We start from the raw sequence: 11,181 nt of genomic DNA on the forward strand, positions 1-11,181 counted from the left end.
TACGACCAGTATGTACGTACACGTTCACGACCAGATTGACAACGCTATGTACGCTTCGACCAGGTGGGTCCCGACTGTCAGGCACTTCCTTGCGTGAGAAGATGTAGCTGGTGGGTCCCAGCAGTCAGGGGCGAATTGTTTTTTTTGCACGGACGCACTTCCCTGCGTGCGAAGATGTAGCTGGTGGGTCCCAGTAGTCAAGGGGGAAACCTTTTTTTCGTGAAATACGGTTGAATGTCCGGTGGGTCCCTGCTGTCCGGTGGAGGAATAATTATTTTGCGCGTAATAAGGAGCCAATTCCTTGCGGCTATCGTGGACTCAGCTGTCAGCCTATCAACATACAATACTTTTCCGATGGGAGTCGTTCCTTGACCACATTGACCACGCCGCGCCGAGAGCACCAGGGCGATGGACGATGACGAGGTCTAGGAAGGGGACGACGCGGAGCCGGGGACAACGCGGAGCCGGGGATGCCCATGCGTAGAGAAGTACGCGGGTTCACTGGTTCGGCTGCGGTGTGAGGCTGTCATCGCTGCAGAATAACAGGGGGTGTGGGTGAGTAGAGGGATGACTTGGCCAGCGGTGGGAGTAGTAGGGGGTGGTGAGGCCTCCGCGGCATCACAGCCGGCCATGAGAGGCAGGAGACGCGGCACAACCGGCGCTGGTTTGGGCGGCTAGAGCAAGAAGACCAGAGGTTGAAGAAGCACTACGACTATTGGATGAACATCATACGGTAACTGGATCTACAATCATTCATATTGACTAAGTTGACAAAGCCATGCATCCCCGTCAACTTGGTAGACCCACAAGTCAGCCTCCCACTATGTTGGGTTCTAGCTGGCAGGGGGAGTATTCATTTTTTTGTGCGTAATAAGGAGGCACCTCCTTGCATGCGAAGATAGCCGGTGGGTCCGACCTGTCAGTGGGGGCACATTTTTTTGCGAAATACAGAGGCCCTTCCGGTGGGTCCCAGATGTCAGGTGGAGGAATCATTATTTTGTGCGTAATAAGGATACATTTCCTTATGTGCGGCCGTGGACCCAGCTGTCAGCCTCTCCACGTACAGTCCATGTCCGATGGATGTCGTTCATTGACCACGTTGACTAGGCTGCGCTGAGAGCACCATGGCGGTGGACTACAGCGAGGCCTAGGAAGGGAAAAACACGGAGCCGGGGAAGACTCGGCAATGGTTGCCCACGCGGTGGGGAGTACGAGGGCTTACTGGCCCGGCTGCCGTCGCTGGAAAATAACAGGAGGTGTGGGTGAGTAGAGGAATGGCCTGGCCAGCAATGGAGTAGGGTAGGGCAGTGCGGCCTGTGCAGCAGCACAGCCGACCACGGGAGGCGGGAGCAGGCAGTCCCACCGGCGCTGGTTTGGGCGGCTGGAGCAAGAAGATCAGATATTGAAGAAGCAGCACAGCCGTTGGATTAACATCCAACGGTCAATGCTGCTAGAATCGTTTGTGGACTAAGTTGACAAAGCCTTCCGTACACGTCAACCTAGTAGACCCACAAGTCAGCCTCGAAATCTGTCCCAAACAGCATACAACCCAAAATTTCTAGCCAGATTCAAATCAATTTTAAAACTAAATATACCTTAATTTAAACTCAATGAAATTTTACCCGCACAAAAACAATGAAATTTAAAATATCAAAATCCAAAAGAAAAAAGTATTTTGGAACTAATTGCCTGTTTGCTGTATTTTTTTCATTTTACAGCCCATTTATTATTATTTATAGCCCATTTTCTGAGCAAAATGCATCCCTCCTCGTCTTGGAAGATTTCAGGCCCAGTATGGCGTAGAAAAGCAAGTGGGCCTACGTTGGTTATTCTGCAAAAAATAAAATAGATGGCTAGGCATTTTCAGGAAGGAAAAAACAAACTGGGCTGGTCATGTGCTAAACATATGAAATAAAAGCCTGGGCTAGACGGGCCATAGGTCCTGCACAACCCAGTTGATACCCTTCTCCGTCCCAAAAAAACAAAATTACCACCGCGCTGCTGGGTCCCTACTGTCATCCTCACCATGTACAGTCATCTCCGTATTCCTCTTGGTTGTTGACCATGTTGACAACACCGGAGGGCGGTGCCGCGGTGAGCAAACCAAGGCAGAGGACGATGGTGAGGCCTCGGACGGGAACGAACAGGAGTCGGAGAAGATGCGCAGAGTTTTAGGGTGCAATGTGGCCACGATGCGTGCGCGGCAGCACAGCCAGCCATGGGAGGCGGGAGCAGGCGGTCCCGCCGGCGCTGGTTTGGTTTTGGCGGCTCGAGGAAGAAGAGACTAAAGAAACATGGCAAACGTTGAATGTCAATCCAACGGTCAAGGTTGGCACAATTGTTTTTTGACTAAGCCGACACCAAGTAGCATACTTTTTTATATATAGGAAGAAAAGAAAAACTGGGCTCGTTCGCCTAATAACATTCTCGAAACTGCGACCGTTCTATCTTGTGTCGCAACTAAAACTGCGAGGAAAATGCGTTCGTCTACCGTCCTCCTCCCAGGGAACGTTCGCCACATAAGTGACTAGCACCCTTGGTTTTCAACCGAGAGGTCTTGGGTTCGAGTCCCAAGAGCTCTCAATTTTGTCCTCCTTCCTTCCTCGCAAAAGAAAAGGGAAGAAAATCAAAGACTTGAGAAGGCGTACAGAACAAGCTAGTGTACCAGTAAAGAGATGTTGCTGAGTTTTAGAAAAAAGAGAGATGTGCTCCTGTAGCTGGTTCGAATCCAAACCTAGACTATGACTATATATGGTGCAATGCTACTCTGCAAGTAATGAAACTGACATATCCAACATTCGCTTCTCCTCTTCTCTACTTACTCTGCCTAGCATCAGAAGCTCTGGCCGCAGCAACCATGTCTGCTGGCTGCTCGTCCACCTGCTCTTCAGCAGGCAACAACCAGATATGCGCCAAGTCGCCACCCGTACCATCGCCTGTGGTTCTCATCACACCCCCGCCGACACGCGCACCGCAGCCGATTTCTCATTGCAACCCGCTGCCGTTGTTGTGGTGCCACTGCTGCAAATCATGCAGAGTCATCCCTCGCATCTCAACCACAATCCTCAACCCTGGCCGAGTCTTCTATAAATGCCCGAATCATGGGGTAATAATATGTTTAAGTGTTGTTCTGCTGCTTTCAGTTACTGATTTTTTTAATAGTTTGGTTTATGATCTTCCAATTTGATTCGTGCAGAAAAGGGAAGATTCGTGTGATTTGTATTTCTAGGAAGTTGCTGATGTGGGGGAATGCAACTACGCTGATTATTTGGTTAGTCGAGGAATCCCAATACCAGCAGGTTGGGGTGTTGGACAAGTAACTGAAGGAACCGCAGAAGAGGAAGATGCAGAGCAGAAGGTTAAAGATGCAGTTCCTCTGATCATGTCCAAACAACAACTGCTGAACGGCCTTGACAGCAATGAGGAGATGAAAGAGCTTGTGAAGATAATGGGCAAAATCGATGTGCTCTGTAGGATGATTGTCTCTTTATTTGTAGTGTATGTAGCACTCATGATGTATTCAGTGGCTATGACATGAGCACTTTGCTGAAACTAGTAATGAATTAAACCTGTGTAGCAGGCTGGGCATAGTGTTGTGAACATGTAATGATTTCTATTAACGGAAATCAGGGAGTATCCCCTTTTGCTCATAAATAAATAAATAGCAGAGACCCTTTTGGTAATAAATAAATAAATTAGCAGAGGCCCTGTCGGGTCAGCTTTGTTCTCATTCGAAGACGTCGAGCAAATTGCAGTCCAACAACAAACTATGTCACCAAATTCAAGTTTCACAGCCAAATATGAGTACAACTAAACAACAATGTCATCATGTTTTAGTCGTCATACAATCACCAAACACAAATCAACATACATAACAAGTGATGTTCTCACATCAAAATACTAAACAACATGTTCATCTGGTTTCAGATGTCATAGCAAACACAATTTCACATAGTAGATAAAAAAAAGTCTTCTCACAGGCAAATATGACAAAAGCAATGTAATCATCATCCGCAATAGCAGCGTCAACATCTTCGCCATGTGTATCAGTCTGAATCGTAATTCCCCACAGTGTCATCTTCTTCTTCGTCCTCAACGTCCTCAAACATTGGCTTCTTCTTGATCAACTCTTGTATGTCCACAACACGACAGGCAATCTTTTTGCCAGCGTCATTAACATGATGGTTCTCAATGATATTAGGAACATCTGTGTTATCTTGTACATCAGGAGTAGTGTAAGCATCATCTTGTTGTGCAACTTCATTAAATGAATTCCTCTGCTCAAACCTTTGCAATACTCTCCAGTCATCGCTACGTGCAAATGTATCTTCCAAGAAAAATATACGTGTTGCTTGATTTGCCAAAATAAAGGGCTCGTTGGTTTGGTACGCCGCCTTGACATTGATGGATTTGAAATAATCATCAGGTCTGGGTTTTGCGATCCTGGAGAACAGGTTATACCAACGACAGCACAACAGAACCACACATTGATGATCCTCGAAACTGGAGATATACTGCAACTGAACAATGTCTGTATGTTAGCATACATTTCAGTTGCTCTTTGTCATACGTATCCGTGCTCATTATGGCACTGTTTTGTGTCTTCCTGCCTTCGTATCATGCAAGGGTGTTGTAGTGCACATCTCCAACAACGCAAGATTCATAATGTCTTACCCGAGTATCAGGACCCATTGCTAGTGAGTAAAGGGCATCATCAACTGCCTGCCCATCCTCCCGCATCTTCTTAACCTATGGTTAGAAAATAGACAAGCTGATCATCTTATGTACTCAATATATTAAAAAAACTGACAGTGCAATTCAAAAGCTTACATGGCTCTTGAACCATTTCGCAAATCCTGCCATAACCAATTTGTCAATGTTTCTTGGATTTTGTGGCAGTAACTCCTTTTTGTAGATGTTGCACAACATAGTGATCGCGTCAAACATATAAATATATAAGAATGTGCTGCAAGTTTAGTAGATTACGATGTATAAGCTGCAGTACTTAGCACTTACTTGATATAAGGTAGTATCTCAGGACAGTTATTCAACACATACCAAACCATTTTGTCCAAATTTTTAGGTTTGTCCTCTTGTCTACTCTTCCCTGTAACTCGAACAGAATAATCGAAAACATTAAGCCCGGGATTGTCTTCACCCACCTCTTTGCTAAGCTGATCAGCTGTTTCAATGTATTTTGAGCAGAATGTCAACGCTTCTGTAGCAATGTAGGCCTCTGCAATGGAACCCTTCGGTCTAGCTCTGTTCCTAACATAGCCCTTGAAAGCGCCTAGCCGCCTTTCAATAGGGTACATCCAGCCATACTGTACTGGACCTCTAAGTAGTGCCTCATCAGGTAGATGAACACCCAAATGCATCATCACATCAAAGAAGGCTGGAGGATATATCTTCTCAAGGTCGCATAGGATAGTTGGTATCTTGTCTCTAAGACGCTCCAAAACATCTATCCTTATATTTCTCCTACAGAGTTCCCTGAAGAATTGTCCCAACTCCGCAACTGCTCTGTATAAGTCAGGGCGGCCCAATCCTCTAAGGATAACAGGTAAAACCCTTTGAAGTAGGATGTGGCAGTCATGAGTTTTCAACCCTTGTACCTTGTTTACATCTGCACTGACTCTCCTTTCAGGGTTGGAAGCAAATCCATGTGGGAATCTCACACGTGACAGGACCTCGCATAATTCTTTTCTTTTTACCATGTCCAAGACGTACATAGATGGTGCCATATCTCGTGGTTTACCTTCATCTTGCACCTGCGAATCCTGTCTGATACCCAGGTGTGTCAAATCAATCCTATATTTAAGGTATCTTTCATCTTGCCTTCAATATTAAGAAGTGTGCCGATAATGTTGTCACATATATTTTTCTTGATGTGCATCACATCAAGATTATGCCGTAGATCCAAATCTTTCTAACACTCCAAGTCCCACAAAGTGGACCTGCGGGTAAACAATAATCTCTCTTCTGCCCTGCCATTCTTCCTTTTCCCGCTACCATTACCAGGATGGTTTCCTGGTGTAATATTCCTGACCTTCTCTAATTCCACTTGCAACTCATCGGCGGTGAGCCTCTTTGGCGCATCACGGTTTTCATGCTTTGCATTGAACACATGTCTTCAGTATTTTCTAGGATGTGGCTTGTCCTTGGCAAGGAAACGACGATGTCCAATGTAACAGATATTGCTAAGTGTTGCGTATGACAGCGGATTCCTGTCACAGCAAACACATGCATTGTAACCATGTGTCGTTCGCCCTGACATAGTGCCCAAAGCCGGATAATCATGGATGCACCAAATTATAATAGCACGCAGAAAGAAATCAGCTGGTGGGCTGCTATATAGGTCTCGAGTGAGAACACCCCTCCATAGCTGTTGAAGTTCCTCCACAAGAGGCTCCATGAACAAATCAAAATCCTTTCCAGGACTTTTTGGACCTGGGATGAGCAAGGCCATCATGTAGTTTGATTCTTTGGTGCACACATTTGGAGGCAAGTAGTAAGGAATAATAAGCACTAGCCACATGCTATATGTGGCACTCTGGTGGCCAAATGGGTTAAATCCATCTGAAGCAAAGCCAAGTCTAATGTTTCTCGGGTCAGCAGCAAACTTTTTGTGTTTATGATTGAAGCTTTTCCACTCACTACCATGAGATGGATGGCTCATTACATTCTGATCTCTGTACTCTTGGTTCCTAGAATGCCACAGTACATCCTCTCTTGTTTCTGCATCATGAAACAACCTCGACAATCTTGGTATAATTGGAAAATGTCTTAGAACATTATGAGGAATCCTCTTCACAGCATCGCCATCTTTCCATCTTGATGATTTGCATTTCGGGCATTCACTTAAGTTGGCATAATCCTTCCGGAACAAAACACAATTATTCTTACAAACATGGATCATATCATATCCAATTCCAACTGCATGAAGGAAATTCTTCATTTTACTGTAGGTGTGTGGCAGCTGAGACGCATCTAGGAAAGATTTGCGGAAAGCAGCCAACATCGCATCGAATGATTTGTTGGTCATCCGCTCAGATGTCTTCACCTAAAGAAAGGTGACCATAGCTAAAAATACTGACAACTTATTTCCTAGGGTGACAGCCACGTTGCATTGTTCCAACATGCGGGCCCACCATTTTTCTTCTACAGGTGAAAGTTCACGAAATGCACGAGCATTTTGTAGCATTGTTTCAATGTTGGTCAAACTCACTGGCTATGCCACCACCACCTCCTCCTCCTCTTCCACCTGAGCATCAGGCAGATCAAGATGGTGATCTGCTGCTTCCACGTAGTCAATAACATTGACGTTCACAGCTTCACCATGATGAACCCACCTAGTATATTTGACCGACATCCCATACAAGTGTAGATGATTTTGCACAATTGACTGGGGTCTTGTAACTGAATTCATACAACTGCTACACGGGCAGAGCACATCTGATTTCGGACCACCGTACTCAGCTCTGATAAAGTTCATGAAGTTTTCAACCCCCTCGACATATGTAGCGGAGAATCTTCGAGCAGAAGTTATCCAAGTCCTGTCCATCTGTTAGACATACAAATTAGTTCTTCTACCAGATATTACAGGAAAAACATATATGCTTTTTTATGAAGTCCAGAAAAAAATACCTAGGTCGATGTCTAAAGCTATGGCAAGATATTTGGATGAGCAGATCTAAGTAACGAAATATGTGTAAAGCTAATTTAGCAAACAGATTTGAGTGCTAAATTATGGCAGGCTGTTTCAGCAGTCAATGAGGCCGAGCACACATCCATCAAACTATCAAAGGCCATCACAGCAACAAAGATCGAGTATAAAACAGTGTAGAGCTATTTCACCTAACAGATTGGCTACTAGACCATGGCAATCTAGGTCACAATAAATATATGGCAGGATATTTTAGCAACTAATCGGCCTTGTCATGCCATCTCAGCTAAGCAGATTGAGTGCAGAAGAGGGCAATGAAGCTTCTTAAGCAGAGAATATTGACTGTAAACGACTTCGGAAAACAGTGGGATTAACAGCGTCCATCAGCTAACATTCAGCGCTACACCGACATGCACGGGGCCTTAGTCTAGAATGCCCATACCGTGGGAGAAGCTGACTGCCGTGTGTCTCCACACGAACATCGCCAGCGGTGGCGGCGCTGATCACCGTGTGCCTCCACAAGAACGTAGCCAGAGGCAGCGGTGCGACTAGAGGACGGCAGTCTACAAGAGCGTACTGTGGGAGCGAGAGGATCGCCGTGTGTCCCCTCGATGAACCACGGCACCGACGTATCGACACGGCGGGGAGGGCGGCTTTCGTGGAGCGAATGGAGTGGAGGGGGACGGGGGGGAGGGGGTTTGGGGAATATTATTGGCTAGTTGGCCGAAGGGCGGTTGAATCTAGGATTTGGGAGGAATTTTTGGGTGGGAGGGAGGATTTTCGCGCGTTGGGCGGGGGGAGTTTGGCGCATGGTCGGTCTCTGCAAGTGCAGTCCCACGTGTCAGTGAAGAGGCAAGCCGAAGCGCGTTCCGTTTGCGTGAACCGTGTGCAGGACCGAACGTGTGTGGGGTGCAATGCGACTGCGACAGGGGTGCTGTGAGTGTACCACCTTTTTTCCTTTTAAACTAGGTGCTTCGCCACCTAAAAACAAACTTGTTGCTTCATGTGATCCATCGATACTACTACTAGTAATCCGGTAATCCTGACTAAAACGGCGCGGCCGGGTCTTTTTCCATGCGATATGCTGGGAGGTTGGCTTAGTTGGGTTTTTTAGGACAAGTAATACTACACCTACGTAATCCCAGTTACATAATTAACGTAATGTGAAACATGTGATCTGTTGGTTGTAGATTGGGGGGAGGGAGGGACCCACAACTATGAAAATCAGGGGAGAAGAGAGAGAGGCAATTTACGTTAAGCCTTTCGTAGGCTCCCGTAGATGTAGAAAGATGTGAAATGCGTGAATGTGTAGTGGACGTACTATTGGAGTGCCTAAGATAAATTGTGTATGTATATACCCTATGTGTTTATTTTACTTCGAATGTTAGCTTTCTCTCGGTTCAATAAAAAGCCGAGTTGGTGATGATGGTGTGCCTGTCATCCTGCAATATAGGCCGTCCGATCTATATCTAACGGATAGGAAGGAAACTATGACAATTTACCCGCACTCCTCTCCACATTTGCGGATAAGGCCTTCCCTCGTTCATCCTTTTCTCCCACAAGATCTTGATCTTCCGTGCAACGCACGGTCATCTTGCTAGTACTCCTACAATATACTGTATATTATTGTGAAAGTTCATATACACTGGCCGAGATTAATGCAAACACGGCAGATTTTCATTACATTTCGAACTTTCATAGGACAAAAAAATAAAAGAAACCCGACCCTAAACCTATTCTACGGCGGTGACCGACGTCCTCCATCTGTGATCTCTATGTACGGGGGCGGGGTTCAAGACCCGTGAAGTGAAGGTGCGGTCTCCGGCGAGGAAGAGTAGAACATGGGATACGGATACGCCAGTTGGCACACCATGCCCTGTCGCCTCCCATGCCCTACTCATACTTGGAGGAGTCCCCGACCTCGGTGGTGCCGGACATTGGATGGTGGCAAGTAGGATGTGTGGCTGACGGTGCTCCCGTCATCGGCCGCCAACATGGCCACCGCTTGTGCGGTCGCGTCTACGTCCGGCTATGCTGCTATTGCATCGCGAGAGGTGACTTGAGCGAGGGCGGCGACCTCGAGCTTCATCCCCAAAGACAAGCTCTCCCGTAGAGCATTCGCGCTTGCGGTCATGGCAGATGTGGTGCCAGGTAGGATGACGATGCGCTATGGTGTGGAGGTTAGCTGGGCGTTGCCGCTTTAAGTAGCGCATTCCGGTGAGGCCAAGCGTCCGGGTGCGTCATTAAGTTGACAGAGTTGGTTCCTCGGGCACTGAGCCTCTTAGCGACGGCATACGGACGGACGACATAAATGTGGCAGCTGGCGCAGGCTGGGAATAGACCGCGCGACGGCGCGAGGGACGAGGGTTTTTGGTGTTTCAGGATAGTCAGTTGCGGTCGTGGCAATGTTGGAGATGCCTTTTGCTCACATGCGATCCCCGCATGTCATTGAAAAAGCAAGACGACCCGACATGGTCTCAGGTCCTAAGGATGCAGTTGGCTGTGCTACACCACTCTACGGACGCGTCGCGGCACCCCGTGCATCCTCGACGAGCCGGGTGTTGGGGTGTGTTTGGATTGTGGCCAAAGTGCACCTTACCAAAATTTTGGTGATGACCCAAAGATTGGTCTTTGTTTGGATGGTTGCCATTTTTTGGCATGCCAATGAACTCTAGCCAACGCTAGTTCATTTTTCTTGCCAATGTCGGCCAAATCATGGGCAACCAAAATCTCAACCAAAATTTTGGCTACCCAATGCTTTGATGGGGCAACCTTGGGCACAAACCAAACATACTGTTGGTCGTGCCACAGCACTAACGCCACCCTCGGCACACTGAAACCAACCGCGTCTAGCGATGGTGAGCATGTCGCTCACCGCGTTCGCCATGTCCAGAGGCGATGCTGGAGCTGCGCCACGTTGTTGGCCCCCACGAGGCACATGAACGGTTTCCGTGGCGAGGAGGTCGTGGGCCAGCTCCTCCATTGGACTAGTTTGCACTACGTCGTCCCGACAGGTGTGCCCCACATGTCAGTTTCCCTGTTTTCCCGGCCATATTCGAGCGTCAGTGCTCCACATTGCGCGTTAGGCCTTTCACTATATAGGCCAAGTGAGACAACTTATTGTTTATTTGAGCCATTCAAGTATAATCATGTGGCCTTTGCTTATTTCTAATTCCTCTCCAACCCTCTTCTCCATCGATCATGTCGCCCTCCAGTCGAGTCCATCCTCCTGCATGCCTCATTTGAACATTCCGCCGAGTATCATTCGCATGTGGGTCTACACCATGCTTGTATGTCCAATGCTGTAATTTGTCCGACATGCATACAATCAAACGGTTCGTTTAAAGTTTAACTTTGCCTCCACTACATGCACTTTGTGTCTTAGTTTTGACATTGCATTCGTTTCATGCCCCGACACATGTTGACGAGATCGATTGATGTTCAGAGATCAATTGTGTGTCGTGCAAGGAGATAAAGGTTTGGTCTGTTTCTATGATAGAAATGACCCGCGGGGG

This window comes from Triticum aestivum, chromosome 2B (assembly GCF_018294505.1).
Source record: "Triticum aestivum cultivar Chinese Spring chromosome 2B, IWGSC CS RefSeq v2.1, whole genome shotgun sequence".
NCBI classification, from domain to species: domain Eukaryota; kingdom Viridiplantae; phylum Streptophyta; class Magnoliopsida; order Poales; family Poaceae; genus Triticum; species Triticum aestivum.